Source organism: Otolemur garnettii, unplaced genomic scaffold (assembly GCF_000181295.1).
Source record: "Otolemur garnettii isolate 467f Iridium unplaced genomic scaffold, OtoGar3 scaffold00007, whole genome shotgun sequence".
Classification (NCBI taxonomy): Eukaryota; Metazoa; Chordata; class Mammalia; order Primates; family Galagidae; genus Otolemur; species Otolemur garnettii.
This window is the reverse complement of record NW_003852402.1, coordinates 32857614-32880262: the sequence shown is the minus strand read 5'-3', so window position 1 is coordinate 32880262 and position 22649 is coordinate 32857614. Positions and strand designations below refer to the sequence as shown.

General features: G+C 34.7%; 1 protein-coding gene across 1 annotated transcript in view; it reads right to left on the bottom strand.

The window, feature by feature from the left end:
* The window catches only part of MGAT4C (MGAT4 family member C), a 719505-nt gene that overhangs the window by 44716 nt on the left and 652140 nt on the right, over nucleotides 1-22649 (bottom strand). Inside the window, exon 4 of the mRNA XM_003783377.3 lies at nucleotides 5106-5155. The gene's annotated coding sequence lies outside the window, so the exon portion shown is untranslated. The remainder of the gene's footprint in view (nucleotides 1-5105; nucleotides 5156-22649) is intronic.

Below are 22649 nucleotides of genomic sequence, written 5' to 3'. Positions count from 1 at the left end.
GGAACTTTGCAGAATAGATATGTTCCAGTTGGATTCTAGCTCAGAGTTTTCTGTTTATTCATTGATGAATGTGTGCAACTCATTAACATTAAAAAGAACTGTGACAGTATAATGATTACAGAGTGATCTAGGGGTTCATTTTAATTGTGTCTGACCATATTTGGATGGACAGTATAGAAACAACTATATAATGACAATCACCAACTTCCTTAATTACAAGTAGTAATTGACTTGGGCAAATGTTTGTTGTGCTTATTAAAAAACAAGGGTACAAGTGAATCTTTCTAAAAGTAGAATCCGAACGTTTTAACACAATAACTAAGAAATGACATGAAGGCTATGTTAACCAGTTTGATGGAAATGTTTCAATTTGTATGCAAAAACACCACACTGTACCCCAGAATTACATTAATGTACATAGTTACCATTCAATAAATATATATATATATATATACATAAAAAGTGCACAAATACATCAAGTTTTTTTTCCCCTATGTTTCAGATATCAACTACATAAAATTAACTTGTAAAGGAAAGAAGAAAAGAGATGACCAGAGGTGTAAATAACACAACAAAAGTGACTTGAAAACTTAAATAATCTGTTGACATCATATGACTGTTAAGTGACAAAATAAAAATTTGTATGTGGGTTTGTACATGTTAAAATCTTAGGCCAACTGGTTGTGTCCTGTGCACAATTTGCATGATGCTTACATCTATAGAAATGATACTGAAGTTGAAATAAATATGATTGTGGGAGTAAAAAGATTATAGTCTTTGCTAGAAATCTTCCCTTAATGGCCACATAGAGGAAGCCTGTAATATGATTTAATATTAATGAGCATGAAAATATTGCAGACTTAACCACCTAGGTTAAAGCTCGATAAATGAAAGAGTTCACCAGTATCAAAGACCAATAAAAAAAATCAATAAAAATTAAAACAGTACTAAGTTCACTGCCGCTTTCCTTTCTGCAACGTCTCTCCATACTGGGAATAGCCGTTATTCCTACAGAAAAATCGTAGTTCGTCCTTCGTGACTTAACACTTCTGCACAGGTCTAAATATCTCAAACCCATAACTGATGTATATACTTTCATTTCTTTTCAAGAAAGGAAAGTCATTGTCAGCCTTTTTATTTAAGAAGTGAAAAATGGGCTTACTCAGTCCCTATTCCACATGCAAGAATATTAGTATTCATTTATTTCATCCATAAGTAAATATTTATTTGCCAATTTTATATAAAGCAACAATTTCTATGGAACATAAAAACATAGAAGTGAAGGGCTTTAAATTAACAGTGTCCATTCAAGTTTTTTGGTATAATTTATTTTAAGTTCTAATTTTTTTTGGGAGGGGGGCAGGGCCGGGTTTGAACCCACCACCTCCAATATATGGGGCTGGCACCCTACTCGTTGAGCCACACGAACCACTCTTGAGGTTGAATGTTTGAAGAATCACAGCATAATTTTGGTAATAATCTCTTGGGGAGGTTAAGTAGCCCATACATTTTATCATACTTAGATCAAAACAAAGTCATTTTTACCTGAAAATGGTTCACTACTCTTAATGTTGTGTAAAGACATGAAGCAAAAAGTTGAGGAATGACTGTCTAATTTCCAAAGAGTTTTCTTTATTAGAAATTGTGTAGTGATAATATAGGATGACATATCTGCCGTAACGAAAATGTTATGAAAGTTAAAATTTTCTCTGGCTAACACTGAATTCTATAGTGCACACCAGCCCACTAATATATCTCCTATAAAGCTGGTTAATTCAACTGGGTTTGAATAAAATAGATTTTCTTCTTGGTACTTTGTCATTAACTCTTTGGCTTTCCTTGGGTATAAGTAGAACACGTAACTTAAGAGTTCTATGCCAAAATATAGCAAAAGGAAAAATGAACAACATATACTACAAATATTTAGGAAGATAGACTGCCAGGAATTCTAACTGTGATAGGACACCATTGAGAAAATTAAAAAAATAAAAAGCTATGAGAAGAAACTTACGTTTGAAAATTCCTCCTCCTCTCCAAAACAGCCTATTATGAAATGAATGTTTTTATAATGGCATTTTCACAGTAGTGTTTTTGAAAAAAATAGAAATTAAATGTAGGTAATATTTTAAAGTGCAAAATTATATTAAAAATCATAGCACATAATGTTATGAAACTCTTTTTTATGGATGAATCTGGCTGATTTATTTTTTATTTATGCTGCCACCCTGGATAGAGTGCCGGGCATCATCATAGCTCATAGCAACCTTAGTCTCTTGGGCTCCAGTGAGTAGATAGGAATACAGGTGCCTGCCACTATGCCTGGCTAGTTTTTCTACTTTTAGTAGAGACAGGATCTTACTCTTGCTCAGGCTGGTCTCAAGACTCCTGAGTTTAAGCAACCCACCTGCCTTAGCTTCCCAGAGTGCTAAGATTTCATGTGTGAGCCATTGTGCTCAGCTTGATTTAAACCAGTGTAAAAGTGCCAGCTTTCAAATTCAGTCAACAGAAGGATTTTGTTTGTTTGTTTTTGACAGAATCTACCCTGTCACCATGGATAGAATGCTGTGGCATCATCATAGCTCACAGCAACCTCAGTCTCCCAAGTAGCTGGGATTATATACACTGGCCACAACGCTGGCTACTTTTCTCATTTTTGTAGATACAGGATCTCACTCTTGATAAGACTGATATCAAACTCCTGAGGTGAAGCAATCCATCCACCTTGGCCCCCTAGAGTGCATTATAGGCATGAGCCACCATGCCCGGCCCAAGCTTCTGTCCACAACAGAAGCTTTTGCAATTTTTGCAATAACTGCTGTGTAATCTATATATCCCTAACAAAGATAAAGAAAAAACTTGTAGATAGGTCTTTTCCAATTTTAATCCCTTTTCTTTCTTTCTTTCTTTCTTGCACTTTTTGGCCGGGGCTGGATTTGAACCCACCACCTTCTGCATATGGGGCTGGTGCCCTACTCCTTTGAGCCATAGGTGCCACCCTAACCCCTTTTTAATATCGTATATGGCTAACTTCATTAAAGATCCTGAATGGACAACTTGTGAATCACCTAATTAGTTAAATATTCTGTATTAATGATAAGTACAAAAGTCACAAAGTTAACAAAGTAATACATAGTGTTATGTGTTTGAGGAGTCTAAAAACTAGAAGAGGAACACAGATTATATTTATTATCTTCAAAGGCACAGTCAATCAAAGATCATACTCATTTTCTCTGTTGACAGGGCCTAATAGTTTAATAAGATTAATGTGATAAAGACTTAGCCTCAGGGAAGAAAAAGAAGTAACGAAAACATATCAGAATTATGGAAAGAAAAGATTGGAGACTTGTGGAGGGAGGAAATTAGTTTGAAATAAAGTGTTAGTAGAAGTCAGTTATTGAAGTTAAGTCAAAGAAGAAAAATAACACTATTTACATTGTCTGCAAAATGCAAAGAATCTTTAGAAATAGAACTTTTAGCATCTTTGGAAATCAAAAATGCTTTTTTTCCCCTTTAATTTAGTATATTGTATCTGTATAAGCAGGATAAATTTTATAATGGCGGAATAAAAACAAAATTATGTATACACACACATGTACATACTTTATAAGAATTTCTGATCCATCATGAAAGAAAAAAAATCTATAAAGACCAATATTAAAGTAAAAACAGGAACGCTGACAGGTCAGTAATCAGCAAAGCCACTTTCAGTGTGAGAATTCCCACCCAACCTTAGAATGCTGTAGGTTCCCTTTTGACTCCCTTGTGGGGAACACAGGGCAGAAGATAAATGTAACGGGCTACCCATCCTGGAAAGTATAATATGAGTTACCCACGCTCCTCACAAAATGAGAAATAAATCTCACGAGAGACACAGAGCCTGTAAAGAAATTCAGTCTTTATTGCTTCCTGGAGAAAAACAAAAACAAAACTAAGAATGAAAAATAAAAATGCATCCTATTTAAGACCTGAAACGTGAATTAATGCACGCTATTTCTTAGCACAAAAATAATAAAAAATTGAGAGAATAAAATAAGTTACAAATATACATCAAATCCGAGAACTGAACATGGATTCAAAGAGTAGAGAAGAAATGAAATGATACGGAAAAAAATTAAGAGACGTGGAAAATGCAGAAATGTGGAAGAAGGTACATTTTAAAACGTTCGCTCTCTGTTTCAGGAAGGCCACCCAATCTAAAGTGAGACACATACGATACACATAGTCCTGATAATGAGTATCAGAAGGTCCAGGTTCAAGCAAAGCAAGGAGAAATAGCAAATTAGCCTCACTGATTTAACAATCAGACAAACAATTTACTTTCCAGTAATAAATGAAAGCCAGAAAACAACAGAATAAAATCTTCAGTGGTGCAAGAAAAAATTGCTAACAATCTAGACTCAAAGCTTATGAAAATAATTTTTTGAGATTAAAAACAAAATACAAATACTCTCAAACAAGGAAAAAATGAAAAGTTCTTAGGAAAGGAAATTCTCAAGAATATACTTCTGGCAGATAAATAAGATGCAAGGTCTTATAAGAAGAAATGGGGGGGAAGTGGTAAATATTTGAGTAAATCTAACTAACTTACAATACAAGGATAATTTCTAACTCTTAGAATCAATGTTGAACGACATTACTTATAACATTAACACAAGAGACCAGAAAGTTCATGAGAACTAAATTAGTCTAATGTATTTTAGGAGAAAATTAAAAATATTAACATCTGTATATGTGTTTCTATGCCTATAGATGTGTGTGAACTCGCTGGGAGATGCCTTACTTGTATTGGTTTTATTAGAAGATTTTAGTTTTGTCCTATGACTTGTTTTTCTTCTTTGGGCAGTACATTTCTAGTTTCTAAAAAAAATATCAAGTTACATGCTTGTACTCAGAAATGCCCAAATAACATCTTCTACAGTATTGGTGAAAGTCACAGTATCGAACAAAGACAACTGTTCTCATGTGTAAAACCTATGAGAAAATACCCTGTATTTAGGCATGCGTAGCTACTCCAAGACATTTTTCCTTATGAGATATTTTAAATAATGCATAAAAAATATTCGTAGCCCTTCAGAATACTAGATGAATTAGATATCCCCTCTCACCTTACAAAAGAAGTTGTCATAATCTGTCCTGCACGGAACCCGTTGCTACCCTAGAAAAAAAGAAAGTTCCATATTACTAATGCAATTCATTGTTTCATTATTGATAAAAATAAAACAAAAAGTACTCTAGATAATTTGCTATTTTCAGTCAAATTGTATTATGCTCATATTTATTAAATGTTTCTGAATTGATAAAAGATATAGGTTGTACATTTTAACATGGAGTATTTCTTTGTACTCAGCGAATGTTTCACTGAAAGTAGTCAAATTAAATGTTTCAATTCTATATTATGTAATATAATGTAAAGATTCATACATATAATTCTCTTTTAATGTCACTATCTGTTTTGCTTGTGTTACTAAATATATTACATATATTTCATAATATTCCATTTATGCATAGAATTATTAGTCTTAAGAAAGTAGGTTCAGTGCATGGCCTAGTTTGTTACACACTGGTCCATTCTATTGATTTTCCATCATATGCAAATGGTCACAACATTTAAGCCATTGTTACTGCTACAACATTATGAATTCATTGCTTAAAACAAAGTTTGCTATTGAATATTTGCTAGACTATGTTAACAAGGGCATTCAGAAGAAAACTGCAGAATACAAAAGATATTTGAAGAAAATTCTCTACAGATAACATGGCTTTAAAACCTTGTGTATTTTCCTCAGTATCTATAGTTTGAGGAAATGCATGTAGTTATTTTGAACTACTTTACCCGATTTTACTTAAAAATGCTATTTACATTTTTTAAAAGTTGATACCACTCTAGCTGTTTAGGTACCTCTGAGTAGAACCAACACTGTATTCTGAAGTATGATGCTGTGTAAACATTTATTATTTTATGTATGTATTTATTTATTATTATTTTTTGAGGCAAAGTCTCATTCTGCTTCTCAGGCTACAGTGACATGATTAGTTCACAGCAACCTCAAAATCCTGGGTTCAAGCAATCCTCCTGCCTCACCCTCCCAAGTAGGGGACTACAGGCAACAGCCACAACATGTAACTAATTTTGGTCATTTTACAATGAGCGGGGGTCTCGCTTTTACTAAGGCTGGTCTCAAACTCCTGAGAGTTTTATATATAAACTTTGTTTCTATATAAAATGAGACTACATATTAAAAAAAATTCAAATTAATGGTAATTGAGTACACAATCTACTGCGGTATTAACCTAGAAATCGCTGTTGATTTATAATAGTTAAGATAAGGTCTGCAAAATAACAAAATATGAATAAGTGAAAGGGAAGTTCTTTATTATTATAATTGATTTCGAATACTCATTCAACACATATCTAATTTTTGGATAAATTAACCACTTCAGTCATATAAATGTCAGCTATTGCTCTCGTGTATGTTAAATTATATAATAAGAAATGCGTACTTTCTGCGTTATTCCTAGGCAATTTCCCTTATGAGTACATGAACAGCTTCAAAAATCAAATCAGGCACACTACATCACTCAGCAAAATTTATGTCACATAAGGAACACAAAACATGAAAGAAAATGAAAGACAGAAAGATTACCTTTCCCCCAAATCTTTGCTCTTTCGAATCTTTAATCATGCATTCTTTTCCCTTCATAACATTCTTGATGGAAATCTCATACAGAAAAAGAAATGGGTTAACTGACTGTGCTTCACTGTTAAGAGTAACCTATGGTCAGGGACATATCTCATTCCCAGAGCTTTCATCATTAATATTTTATGAGTCTCACTGATCTGTCCCATCTGGAAGAAAAATTTATCTTTCATTTGTGCAAGCAGTACCTCCCGAGTAATAGATTTCATCTCTATAAGCTGAGTTGTGAAATGCAGACGGCAGCAAAGGCAGAGGAGGCAAAGTGTTCACTTTATTCTGTTTCACTGGAGTCTGGCTCCACTTTCCTGGAGCTGCAGAGTCAGCCAAGCAAAGTGAAGGATCTTTGCAGATCCATGAGCAGTAGTTCCTTGCCCGTGTCCTTCAACTTCACATGCGAATGACTGTGTGTTTAAACTGACATATAAATGAGTTGATTAGCTACAGTCACTTTTGTTACTCAAGTATTTAAAAGGACCAGAATATTGGAAAACCATTAGCTCAGCCTTTAAAAATTTCTTCACTATAGTGAGATAACTAAAAGACTAATGATCTTCAGGCACTTATAACTAAAAAGGCAGGATGTTTTGCACCTTGGTTCACCATGGCTCACCTTAGCTGAAGTAAGAATTCTTCTTCTTGTTTGGTTTAAACAACAGACATGTCTCAGTGTTCTAGAAGCTAAAAGTCCAAGACCAAAGTGTTCCTGAAAACTCTCCTTTCATTTGTGCAAGCAGTGCCTGCTGAGTGATAGATTTCATCTCTATAAGCTGAGTTGTGACGTGAGAGGTTTCTCCTGAAGCCCCTCTGCCTGCCTTGCTGATGGCCACCTGCTTATGGTCCCCTCACGTGGTCTTCCCTCCTTGCCAAAGAATTTTTGTATAAGCTCATCTATTACATTGGAGCTAGTATTCCACAAGCAGTCTTCACTCATAGAGAAACAAAATTGAGAAAGTGTTTTAGGATCCTCCCACTTTTGAAGCCAGAAAAATTGCGAAAAGATCTTTAATATTGGTCTGGATAACAACTATTTACATAGGACCTCCAAAATCATAGGCAACAAAAGCAAAATTAGACAAGTGAGATTACATTCAATTAAAAGGCGTCTGCACAACAAAGAAAATGGCCAAGAAAATGAAAAGATAACCTATGGAATAATAGAAAAAAGTTGTATATTGTATATTCAATAACAGCTTAATATCCTAAATATTTAAGGTACTCAAATAATTAATTAGCAAAGAATCAAATAACCCCGTTTAAAAATGGGCCAAGGATCGCAATAGATGTTTCTCAAACGAAGATATACCGCTGGCCAACAGGTACATAAAGAGATGCTTGGCGTCACTAACGAACAGAGAAATGAAAATTAAAACCACAACGGCTGTCACCTGACCTCTGTTAGAATGCCTATTATCAAAAAGATAAAATCATGGCAAATATTGAAGAGGATATGAAGAAAATAGAACCTTTGAACACTGTTGCTAGGAATGCAAATTATTAGTCACTATGGAAAACAGTTCCTAAAAAATATAAAAAGTATCTCAAGAATGGAAGAAAAAGTATCCAATGTACTCAATCTACTATGAAACCAATTTATAGCTTTCTTATGAAAGCTATAACCCAATTATAGCCCAAGAAGAAGGGGAAAGGGGAGGGGGAGGGAGGAGGGGGGGAGGATGGATGGACGGAGAGTAATTAGTGGGACCACACCTACTATGGTGCATCTTACAAGGGTACATGTGAAATTTTACTTGGTGTAGAATATAAATGTCTTAACACAATAATTAAGAAAATTCCATGAAGGCTATGTGGACCAGTTTGATGAAAACATTTCAGATTGTGTGTAAAACCAGCACATTGTGCCCCATGATTGCATTTAATGTACACAGCTATGATTTAATAAAAAAAAAAATAGAACTACTAAGTATATATCCAAATGATGTGAAATCAATACATCAAAAGATACCTGCATTCCTAGTTTTATTGCAACATTATTCAGAATAGCCAAGAAATGGAGCCAGACAAGCGATCAGCAATGGAAGAGTAAAAAAAGAAAAAAAAACTGTGGTGCCCTGGCATCCACACAGCAAAACGAAGGTGGACACAGAAAGGCAAATATCATATGTTTTCACTCATGTGATAGGTCCAAAAGTCAAACTCATAGAAGGAGAAGAGAAGAGAAGGGGGGTTACCAGGGACTGGAGTGGAAGTGGGGAATTAGATGTTTGGCAAAAAACACAAATCTTCAATTAGATACGAGGAATAAATTCTAGAGATCCATCCTGCAGCTAAGAAATGAACCCTTGGGGTAATGCATCTGAATATTAGCTCATTGTAGCCACAATGTATTCATACTTTAAAGCATCATTTGTACATGATAAATATATCCAATTTCTAGCTATCAATTTAAAATAAAAAATTAACTAATTAAATGAGGAAAGAAAACAATAACAATAACCACAGCAAAAGCTGAAAACAGTGTATGTCTGTTTGCCAGGTCTCCCTAGTCCATAGATGCACCAGGCGGAGTGTGGTTCTCTCCTCAAGATAAAATGGAGATTCTAAAGAATTGAATTTAGTGCATAAACAGAAAATAAAAAAATCCTGGATTATTATTTTCTTAAATTTCAGAATATTACAGGGATATACACATACTTTGGTTGCTTAATTTGCAAGAATAGAGAAGTCTTGGTTTTAAAAGAATATTTTCCCTCACTAAATAGTCTAGAATTTAAAACTCCATGAAATAATTGTGTTTCTGTCCTTCAGCAAACTTTTCTCAATGTTTAGTTAAATATCAAGCACTGTGAGTATCAACATCTTTCTGATCTCTGATATTATGAACAGGACCCTGCATATTTTGATACAGAGTTGTATCCCGGGCATCTTGCACACTGTGGACAAGCAGTGAATATTCAAAATGTTTCTTCAAGGATTTTTGCATTTTTCATTTTTATCAGTGACTACTAGTGTATTCTAACAAGAATCCTAAAAAATCTTTGGGGGTAAAAGCGATGACTTATTCAAACTACAGAAACTCATTGTAAATTCACACGAAGCACTAAGTTGGTACTTGGGCTTTACTAAAATAGCTAAGATCAATTTCTGGGCTTCAGGGAGTTAACCATCTAGTTCAGGGAATAAGGTATGTGCATAAAAATAATATCAAATGTGAACTATTGAGTGTCAAGATAACTTACAAGCTGTAATTATAAGTAGATGTTACACATAAAAGAAATGAAAGGATATTATGATGAAAAAAAAACTGTATACGTAAATACATTAGCATCAAAACACCTCAAACCACAAATTGTATTGGTGACGTTGTTAAGGATTATGTGGCTGAGAATGACAAGAGCCCCCTACCTCTTCCTAGAAGAACCATCTAAACCTAACTCTCTTCAATCTGCCAGTTCACTCTTTGAAGTAAAAAAAGGACACCATTCCCATGAATGGAAAGGATCAGTCTTCTATATTCAGGCTGTTATAATGTTACCAGACGTGTATGAGAATGTTTCTTTGCTCACATTCTAGCTGACCACTAGGAGCTTCAAATCTGTTAAATCCTTACTGACCTAAATAAAGCAAGTGGGGGTGAAGGGAGAATGGTATATCATTCTCATTTGATTTTCCTTGTGACTTAAGTGTCTTTTCATACATCTATTTTATCTTCTCTAAGCATCAGTTCTTCTTCATTCCCCTGTTCCTCAATACTTTTGCCCTACTCCCCTGAATCTTTGTCCAGGTGTACGGAAGTGAGGCAGACCATCATTTTCATAGAAACAGTCATTCATTCTTACAATCCAGCTAAGTAAAATGCTTGCGAGTTATAACCGTCAATGAATTAGCTATACCACTAGTTTCCATGAATAAGCTAAAAAAATTATTCCAGGCATTCTTCCAGATAGTTTTAATTAGTCCTCTAGGCTTTATTCTGCCAATAACTCATCTGTTCTAAGTCAAATTTGATGTAATTTTGAAATATGTGTATTATTTTAACTTAAAGAACCATGTAATAGTGAAGCAAATATTCTATTTAAAGTAGTAATATAAAAAAAGATTGAAAAGCAAATAAACACTTAGACTGGGGGAAATAAAGCTTCTGGATTGTCTTGGTTTTAAAACAAAGTAATTTTCCTTAAAGCTAATAACAAAGTAGTTAAATCTGTATCATGTTTTATTTTAAAAAACACAGAATATATTTTATATTTCAAAGACCTCAAAAATCCTTTTAATTTACAGATTTCATTCTGAAATTATGTAAACTCTTTCATTAATTATTTCTTTATTATCACAATGAAGGTTTAGGTTTCTTCTTTCTCTCTCTCCCACTCTCTCAACGTCTTTCTTTTTGGAACTAGAGTCTCACTGTGTCACCCCAGCTGGAGTGAAGTGTGACAGTCACAGCTCACTGTAACTATAGCCTTGAACTCCTGGGCTCAAGTGATGTTTTAGCCTGGGCCTCCCATTAGCCAGTAGCCAGCCCTTTAGGCAGGCACCACCATGCCCAGCTATCCTTTATTACTTCTGTCACTCACCCTATTACATAGCTTTTATCATTTTTTTTTGAGGATTATATTTTACTTAATAACATAAAGTTGACTTTACCTCCTCTATGTTTACATGGATGGAGCTGGAACATATTCTACTTAGTACAGTATCTCAAGAGTGGAAGAAAAAGTATCCAATGTGCTCAGTACTATTAAGAAATCAATTTATAATCACTGACACTTCCATATGAAAGATAAATCTCAACTATAGACCAGGATGAAGGAGGGAAGAGGAGGGAGATGTGGGGAATGGGGGGAGGTTGACTGGAGGGAGGGTAAACGGTGGGACCACACCTATGGTACGTATTGCAAGGAAACATGTCGATCTATTAAGCATAGAGTATAAATGTCTTAACACAGTAATTAAGTAAATGAGGTGAAGGCTATATTAACTAGTTTGATGTAAACATTCCAAATTGTATTTAAAATCAGCACACTGTACCCCATAAATGCACTAATGTATACATGATCTATGTGTTTATGACTTAATAAAAAAAAAAGAAAAAAAAGTTGACTTTTGTTTCTTTGCTTGATTCCTTTTTTTGTTGTTTGTTTTTCATAAATCACTTCCCAGCACTATAGCTTATTTAAAGATTGATGGAACTTTTTAAAAAGGTTAAATTGACATATGAAATGGGAGATTTGGGTAAACACATTCCTTCGGTGACTCGCTTCTGCTTATTGCCCTTGAAGTCCTTAAGTTTGGAAATTACTACTTGATGTGGATTTTCACTCTTTCAATCACAGTAGAAACCAGGTATGTTAAACCTACAAATTCCAAAGAAGAACCATGTAGCCCAGCCCAGGAAAAAGACAGAGAGTCCCCTGGTGAAACTAGGGTGAGAGAAGAGGTAATAAAAGCTGAAATTAATCCTCTGTGATATGACAATGGCATCGGGCAAAGTTATGCATCAAGGAAAACATTTTCTCTATTTTCTCATTGTGACTTCTGCAAGCTCTCCTTTCTACTCCAAGCGTTCAGTGTCCAAGTTGTGTTTCTCTCCTCACAGCGCCTCCCCTTGGCCTTTCCAGCACAGCCCTACCCAATTATATTCACAAATCAGATAACTCTGCTGCCAAAATAACATCCTACAATACAAATCTGGTCAGATCACTCTTGACTTTGATCTCTTAACTGATGCCTCCTTGCTTGCTTGATTAAATACATATTTTAGCCGTATATTTTTGCCATATATTCTCGCTGAGAATTCTATGCTGCAGCCGCAGTGAACTACCTGTCATTTTCCCAAACACATTTCATGTGGATTTTCATGCTTCAGTGGCTTTGAACATATATTCCACTTTCCTAGACAAAACCTTGATTAACTGTCATCTCTGTAAGAATATCCGTGACCCTTCTTAGCAATGCTGGTCACTCTCTCTTCTTGGGACTACAATTAGTGGACAAGCCACACCTTATGGCAATCTTTATGTAAATGTCAATATCTAACCCATGATGTAAACTAAAGTGCAGAAAGCATAGCCTATCATCTTGGTGTTGAGAATACAGTAGTTATTCAATAATTGTTTGCTAAAGGACTAAAATAATGAACGTATATGGCATTTTCCCACTAACTGGAGCTTTTCCGAGAAATACTTCAATTCAACAAGATGTCTCGAGCATTCAGAGTTTTTATGCACTACTATTCAAGGAGGTTACTTTTGATTTGGCAGCCTTTTCTAGACATTTGAAACAATAATGATTATAGATTTACTTCAACGTAAGAGCTTTGTAAATCTAGATTTTTAACCCCCATTGCCTTCCTTCCTTGCGAAGAAGTGATTAATCACTCACTTCAAGTGATTAAATAAATGTCTTGGATCTTTATAAGAGAAAAGAGGCTGTAATAAAAAGGCACATTTAATGAACACAGTATCTTTTATCTAGATATTTTAGTTAATAATGGGACTTTTGGGCCCAAATTAGTTAGAAAATTGCAATATTCCTTAATAACACTTGATGCATATACATGCTATAATAAATCTGTTAGACAGAGATTAAACAATCAAATTAAAAAGCCTCATCAGAAAGATGATGGCTCTCTTTCTGGCCATTTTTTGTAGTTTGTATAAATGGTATAAATCCCCTCAAAATCTATAAAAAATATTTTATAGCATGCTAAGTAAAATTTTCAACTCCTCTCACGACATCTTTCCACAAGAAAAATGAACTAATACGCTAATAGGGAGAAATGTTTTACCTGGTAATTCACACAATGTAAAATAGGGCTTATAAATACTTATGCTTTAAAATTGGTAGTCGTTTAAATTTGCAAAGTGCTTTAGATATATTATTGTCATAGATTCTTACAACAGTTTTATGAAGCAGGTACGACATTTTTAATATTATATCTATCTTTCATATTAGAAAAATGAAACCCTAAGAGATTTGATAACTTCCCCATGGCAACATATATAAAAGTGTTGTAGATTTGAACTGAAATTAATTCGTGGCTTATAATTTAGAAATATGCCTTTTTGACGTTTCTTTCACAGTCTTTTAACATTTAAATACAAAGGTAAAAGCTAATTCAACTCTAACAAAATATGCTTAAACATCTCATGTAACATTTTATTTTTCTTTTAGATGCAAAAACATCACATTTTTTAGTTTTCCTCTCAAATGTTCCCCAATTCCAGTCTTATTCATAGATAATCTTTTGTTTTTTTTTTAAAAAAACATTTACAAGCATATTCACCTTTTTTTCTTTTTTTTTTTTTAGGGATAACTGTCAATTTAAAGATGATAATGTTTACTCAAACATCGGTTACACATCTTTGATCTCTGATTATCCCTTTGTTCATTTCTTCTCCCTTCCTAAGGAATCATAATTCTCCTGAGGACATGAGCTGAGACCAGTGTTTCCCATTTCTTTTCTTCTGGCTGGAAACTCACCTTTCTCATCTGTTCTATGACACACAGATCGCTATTCTTACTTTCCCCTCCCTTCTGGGAGACACATCCATGCTGCAAGATGAGAGGTTATGTAAAGCCTCTGTCTAACGTGGCCTGTAAGTGGATAAAGACAGCGTAGGCTGTAGTGAGGTATGTTTACTTTTTTGACTCAAAGCTAAGGTGTGAAACTTCAGTTTGGGGTGATTACAGTGAACTAAAATGAGAAGGGTTCTGCCTCTTTGGGGGTCGCTTCTTTCACTTGTCCATTTCTCTGTATCAAGAGCACCTGAGCAGTGGCCCCTGAACAGGACTCGATCACCATGTAAAGTAAGTTGTCACTGATTACCTCATGATGCAAATCAGCACCCTGAAACTAACCGAAAGAATGGGAGATGCAGGTCTCACGGAGAATGGAAGGTAAAAAGAAAGAGAACAGACACAATGCATTTTCTTGGAAAACGTTTTGGTTCTTAACATCTTAGAGGTAGAGAGAGAAACATGCATCTATCTGTTATGAATAATTTAGTTAGGGGAGATATAAAATGAGCACTAGAGCTTCAGTTTTTCCAATGGAAGCAGTGATTGGAATGTGACAGACCTATTTGTGGGTCAAGCCCCCTTGGGAGTTTTCTGACATGCAAAGGTGGGCCGCTAGGCAACTGACTTTTAAGTTATCACTTCACTGAAAAAATAAAGAATTATTTTTCTATTATAATATTTTTCGAGGGACTCTGAGTCTTATTCATGTACTTAAACCAAAGAAAAACCTTTAGGTAATGTTCAAGGACTTTCACAATTATTTTATAAAGTTTTACAAAACAGAAATGGCCTGTACAGTTTAAAATAGTTGCTTACACATGCAAAATGCCTATTATATCTGTGTTTTAGTTAGCTATTTACTCACATTATAACAGAATACTTGCAATACAGTACAACCTACAGAATCCATCAAAGTGGAAATAATTCACTCATATAATACTAATTAATAGGGCACCTTTAATTATAAAACTCTGTCCTAGAAATTATAATTTGATACAGGCTTTAATTGAGCAAATGGACAGTCACCTAATTTATAGCTGTTAAAATAAAAGAAAGAGAACACAAAACAACTTAAGGAAAGAGATAGAAACATTTATTGCGTGGATTCTTTGCTTTGTGATGTCAACATATGTTTTTAATATACCTTGTCTATATTTAATTTATAGTATAAAATTAGTACACAGATTAAATCAGACCTAGAAGAGGAACAGAGAAAATTTCCTAATATTTACACATCACGAACATCACATTTTTCTAGTGATCACTTTGATAAAGCATTAGAATCTGTGGTTGCAACGAACGAGGGGTCTATGCAAGATGAAACCATTACATAAAACATGATTTTAAATGTGATTATCATTGCTACTTTTAACTAGCTTGGGTTCTGTATCTTCAGAAGACTCATCTGCAGAATTCAGTCCCAAAGAAGACTCTTTTCTCCTTTCAGGAAGTCTTTGCAGGGAGTGAAATCCTTGGTTTGAGCAAGAATGACAGGAAAATCGTGGGTGGACAGACTTCAGTGCTACTGGGGAATGGGGTTATCCAAGAAAATCCTGCTCTGTAAGGTAGTAAGTGGGGGGCATGGAGGGAGGACTTCATAACCTTCTTGAAGGAAGGTATGGGGAGGAAGGAAGTCCTCTTCTCATCCGTTACCTCCATTCTTCTATTCCCAGTACAGCCCTTCAACATGGGGATGGGGAAGAAAATCTCCGTCAGGTATTTTACTTTCTGGTCTAGAGACAAATGGTGAAAACACAAATTTTCAAAAAGCTTCTTTACTGTTTTTGTTTGTTTGTTTGTTTGTTGTGTTTTTTTTTTTTTCCCTTACTGGCTCCGCTTTTGAGGATACTGGATCATCAGTTCTGTTTTTGAAAGAAAGCATGTAATTGATTCGGAGTCCAGATGGTTTAGTTTGTTGATCATAGGCTAAAGTAGGAGTAAATTTTCTTGCCATGCAGAGCAAAATTTGGAGCAGAAATGCAGGTGCTATCCAGTCATCACAGCACTTTAGCCCCTAGATCTGTGAGTTCTTTCCAATGGCATACCCCTTAACAACAGTCCCTAGGATTCCTTGCTTTTTGCTTTAGTCTCCGCTAAATGCCTCACAGGTACCTCTCAAAAATTTCAAATTTGACATCCACTTCAGTTAATTGATCTGCTGTGTGTGTTCTATTTTCTCACATCACTGAAGATTTTCCAACCAGATTGTGCCATCAAACACATACCATATGTACTTTGGTAAAAAGGGCAACAAACAAGATTTTCAAGGAACAGATAATTCTTTAATCTTTGACTTAATTTTTCTTCTTTTTTTGTTATTCTGCTCTTGGGGTTAGGATTCATATCTTTGCCAGCTTTGCAGCATACTGAAATCCTGTCTCTAAACCAGGCGTCCTCAAACTACAGCCAGTGGGCCACATGCAGCCCACCTAGAACATTTATCCGGCCCGCTGGGTGTTTTTGCCACTGCTGCCTGTCCTGCTTAGCAGCCGACACATCCAGGGGCCCGCAGTCCGGCCTTTCAACAGTCTGAGGGATGGTGAACTGGCCCCCTGTTTATAAAGTTTGAGGACCCCTGCAAACCATCATGTCCCTCTTTAGTTACTTCTGCTGTCATTGATCTTAGTCTACTTTTTCATTGATTTGTTATAGTTTATTCATTAAGTTTCTGATGAAACTTTTGTAGTTCACATTCAATGCTTGAATTTTAGGATTCTAAGGATTCATTCATATTTTGCAGAGTTTTGATATAAGTCATAACTACTACTTCTGTCTGTTTAAATAAATATAGATAAATATACATATTTATAGATAGTTTATATAAGCACACATATTTCCTGGAAATTCCCATTCTTTCCTCTGTGAAGGATTGAAACAATCTAATTTACAGCTGAGCTGGATCTCTGGGATTTGTGGGTCCTTGAGGTATCGTCTTTACTATGGCAGCTGTTTGTGCCTCTCAAGGTCTCTCTCCATGTGGTTGTCCTGGTTGTCCTGCTGCCAGGTACCTGTAGCAGTATAGTGGAAGAAAGCCCAGGAAGGGTCAGTGTTAGACTTTCTCTTTTCTTCATTGCAACCTTTGTCAGACCATGACCTTGCACTTGGTGAAATCCCTTGGTAAGAATTGGCTGATAGTACAGAATTGCTTTGAGACCGAGATTCCTTCACCACTTCAACACACACTTGACCAGTAAGACGGCTAAAAATTTTGGACTGGTTCTTCCTTATTCCTCATGTAGATGGTTTCCTGCTGCTGCTATGCCCTCAGGGATGAAAATGGTCATATCATTCTTTTATTCTAGGAAGGGTTCATTTTTTAGACTTTTGACATTTAATTTTAAGGATTCAGTTATCTGTGGAGTTAAAAAAATATGGTGCTGTAATGTATCTAGGTAATTCTTAAGTATTCTTTTAATAAGCATCTCTCAACAAAACTCTTCCTTTTCTCCCAAATAAGAATAACTCTGCCTACAGATAGAGTGATTCAGGTCAAAGCTGAGATAATACAGACTTATTCCTCAAATAGTACTATGTTCAGTAGCACTGCTAATCCTTCCACAAGTCACTGGGTTAATAACACTTCCCAGTAGAAAAAAAATTAAAGTTTATGAGTTTTAGATTTTACTTAGTGCATTTGTTTGAAATCTCATATCTGTAGTGAAAAAGTCTTCAATATTAATATTCTATGTATATGGCCTTAAGGGGAAAAAAATGAACCATGTGAACTATGGGAGGCTGGTAAATAAATCCGTCTACACAATATTCTCGCTCCCAGTTGATGGTTACTCTATCCTAATCCCCTACGCCAATCAGAGTCATGCTTACCTCTGTCTTAAGATCCTCATCCAATTTATCAGGAAATAGTATTGACCTCATTTTCAAAATACATCCATAGTATAACAATAGTTCACTGAAACTACTGCTAGCACCTTGGTCCAAGATATTATGATTTCTACACTTGATCTTAGCCAAAAGGCTGACAAGCGTTATTATGATTCCTCACGTAGGTTTAACTAATATGTTTTTAAGTCATCTCTGTTCTTTTACCCTTGAAATGTTGCATCTCCCCTTCCTCCCCATAGATCTATTCTACACAGCGTAACTAGTATGAACTTATTACAATCAAGTTTATCTACACAACTAATATCATTTATTTTACTATAAGTGCCAATTACAATAGTATAAAAGGTCCTCCTGGATCTGGCCCCTGCCCTGATCTCGTCTTCTCTTTCAGTAGCAGCCATCCTGCTTTACTTACTGTTCTATAAACAGGCTTGTGAGGTTACTGGTGAAGAAACTTTGCTCTTGAATTTTTTAAGTCTTCTAAATATTCCCATTATTCTAACACTAACTCTACTTCAAGTTACTGTTTAAATATAATCTTCTCAATAAAGTCTATTCTAACCATTAAATTGCAAGTTCCTCTCTACAAACAGGCATGCTAACATCTCTGAATTTGACCAAGTTATTTTATCCCTGCTCTATAGCGTTTATCATCTTCTAAGATAGTACATGATTATTTATTTATGTATTTATTGATTTAACATTCATTTTCTGTGTTCTCACAATAAATTGCACACTATAAGAGGAGGAATCTTAGCTAGGAGTGGTGGCTCATGCCTGTCATCCCAGCACTTGGGAGGCAAAGGCGGGTGGATTGTCTTAGCTCACAGGTTTGAGACCAGCCTGAGTCAGATGCTACCTCTTCTCTAAAAACAGCTAGGCATTGTGGTGGGCACCTATAGTCCCAGCTACTTGGGAGGCTGGGGCAAGAGAATTGCTTGAGCCCAAGAGGTTGAGGTTATTGTCAGCTATGATGCCATGATGCCATGGCACTCTACCAAGACAAAGTGAGACTCTGTCTCAAAAAAAAAAAAAAAAAGTACAAGACTCTTATTTCTTTATTGATTAACAAGTATTTGGATAAAATAATAATTATAAAAATATTTGTCAAAAAGAATAAGTATACAGGGAGAAAAAGGATAATTCACTATTCTATCTTTTGGTGTATTGATTCAACCAATATATTCAGCAATAAATATTTTTTTTCTCACCAAAGATCTTAAAGTTCACAGAAAAAAATATATTCTCTAATTTCAACTACTGAAATTCCTTTGAAAATTCCTTTGTCAATATATATTTGTACAGATAGGAATGGTTTTTATGGGTTATGACTCTCTCTGTCATTTCTAATGAACAAGGATTTCAAAGCTCTATGTATTCCTAAAGATATTTCTAAAAGCATAATCAGAGGGACCTCACCTAATGTGCATGATGCAATGGTACATTTCAAAACTATTAAGAAAAGGATTTAATTGTGATGGATGTGTTAATCAGTTTAATGTAAGCATTTCACATCGTATATCAAATCAGTACACCAAACCCCATAAATGCATCAATGTACATAGTTGTGATTTAATATAAAAATTAAAAAATAAAAGAATAATCAAATTGTATCAGATTATACAGAGATATATCCATCGGGATATACTTAGATTAGTTAGTGAATTTCCGTAAGCTTCAGATTCAGTATCCTAATTTTGAACTGAGTTTTAGTGATTCATTTTATTAACAATTTAAAAATAGTTGACTATGTAAGAAACAAATTCATTATCTAAGCACAGGGGAAAAAATTACTTATTTTCCTTTTCCAGAGTATATGATGTTTCTAAACAAGGCTAAAATCTAGATTTTTGTGTAGAAGAATCTCTACTGCTTCAAATCACAACTAAAGAAGAAATTCACAGCTTATAAAGGAATATGGACAGTTCGAAGGTAAAACTCTAAATTAACATTATTTTAATTGTAGAGGTAGGCAACAGAGAATCCGACATGACCAAGCACAGATAGGAGAGAAGTTCACTCAGTCTTATTAAATTCAGTGCAAAAACGCGGTAGCCAGCAGCTGTTTGATCTTTTGCAGAAGGTAAGAAAGAACCAAGGTCTCATGGGAATATGTGGACATGAGAAAAATATAGATCCAAAAGGAAAGCCAAAGCTAAAAAAGGTAATCCTGTTTAGAAGGAAACAAAATCAAATAGGCACCAGGAAGCAAATCCAGAGGATCAAACAAAGCAGAAAGATTTCATTGAAAATAGACCCATTTGTTTTGTTGAAGAATAACACACCAATGTAAATAATTCATGAAACATGTTTTGCTGTTGGCTTCTAACAGGATCATTTAGGCCATTAAATATGTATTAACTTTATTCCTGGCTTCCAGCAGGTAATAATGGTTAAATATTATACAGCCATTACAAAAGCTGATAGACTGTATGACTCTGGGGAGCACCTGCTATGGTTGAATAACTCTATGTGAATGATCTTTTGCAGCATCAGGTAATGTGGTAGCAATGCCGCTCCCCATGTGTCATGGATTTCCACATATTAATTTATTTAATCATCTCAGTAGTGTAAGTCAGGCATTTCTATTATTGTCACATTTCAGATATTTGGGAAATCAAATACAGAGCTAACTAGTTTGCAAAAGTAAAACAGTTCATATATGTCGGATTCAGTATTTCAATGCATATCTGTCTTCAGGCAAGTATGTTTAACTAGGACATTATCCTGCCTCTTCAAAACAGTAATGATTGTTTATTATTGAATACCTTCAATTTGGGGCACTAATCTCAGCACTGGGAAACAGCAATGAACATAAAAGCAAATCTCTTGCTCTCCTGAGCTTTTATTTCTGTGAGGGTAGTATTCAGACCATAAGTTAACAGGTTGTGCATTTCCTACATCCCTACTACTGCCAAGTTTTTTTTTTTTTTTTTAACAAATATTAACACATTTAAGCACCACAATAGCTCTATGAAATAATTACCATTATTATCTCTCTTTTACAGATGATGGAACCAAGGACGGTAGGGTTACTGACCTGCCCAATTTTACAGAGCTAGAAAATGACATCGCTCCTGCTCTCAAATAGAGGACCGTCACTAAACTATTTATTGAGAAGAAAACTTTCTGAAATAAACTCAGATCTTTCCTTAGAAATTCTTGATTTTTTTCCCTATTATCTGTGTTCTTATTCCCACCACTCAATCATGGTTTCTTTTTAAGAGATTTTCTACATAAACAAGGAGAAATGAAGTAGTTACAAACAAGTAATGATAATATAACAAAGGCGAATAAGTTTGTGAGTGTACAAAATATATTTGTACATATATTTCTATCTATATGTCTCTTTTTATATCGAGTCACGCAGAGACAACCCACACACATGCATTCTTTCCTTTTCATCATCTAATACATTTTGAACAGCAAAACAAAAGACAGATGGAAAGATGTTTGGATCAATATCAATGGATTCGTTAGATGGATGAGTAGCCAGGGAGGTAAATGGAGGGGGAGAGAGGAAGAAAAAGAGGGAAAGATATAAAAAAGGAGGCAGAGAGACAAATTTACAAGTTCAATAAGAGAAATATATAATTGATGATAAGCAAAAAATAATGATACCAATAGTTCTACCCCTTTTCTCTTATGATAATTAATTTCTGAGAATTGCATAGATTATCCAGTCTTCCCCCAACTGGGTTTCTTCTTGGAGAAGAATAATTTCTGAGATTCCTTAATGTCTATCTAATGGCTCACATTGTTAACATTAAAACTATTACAACTTTGGAACATCTGACAGAACTAGGAATTACATTTCCTTTCCCTTATATATACAATGAATACTTCAAAACAAGGCCATAGGAGAAGATTAAAAATTAATCATTCCGTTTTTGACTCCAACAAAAATTTAGGAGACATAAAAGGGACTTGCATTGAGCATTCTTATAATCAATGGAAGCAGTGATTTCTTCACAAAAGCATAGATTACTGCACAACATACAGACTCCAAGTATTTATTGATTATGGCATAGTGCTCAGTAATGGAAATGTATAAACCATCATTCTCAATAGATACATTTTCTAACAAAGTTCTTGAGAATAATGCAAATGATTCTAGCTCATTTGAAAATATTTTTGTAGAAATGACATTTGGTGCGACCTTTTCATATAAAGAAGAAGTATATATTTCATTATGAGAATAAAATACATTTTCTCAAAGTATAATTTGGCAGAGAGTTCAGAACTCTTATTTCAATTATTTGTTTCCCTTTAAAAACATGAAAGGAGAAGTTAACATTGGGCATTTTGACATAGTTAACTCACATGTCCACTCAGCTCAGACTTCCACCTCATCCTTGGTGGAGGTCAAAACAGACCTAGAGCTGCATTCTGGACTCTGTCATTTAATTCAGCAAGAGACAAAAGGTAGATGTCTTATTAATGGACATCAGTTATTTTGATTTTAAAGTTTAATTTGGCATTTTATTTTATAATATATAAATCTGTTTAGTGTTTCTTACAAAACAGTTTTAGATTAAATATCAAGGCTCTTTTATTTTTTCTTTGCAGACTGAAGAGCACCCAGAGGAAGTTGTATAGGGTTAGTATCAATCCACCAGGCCTTAG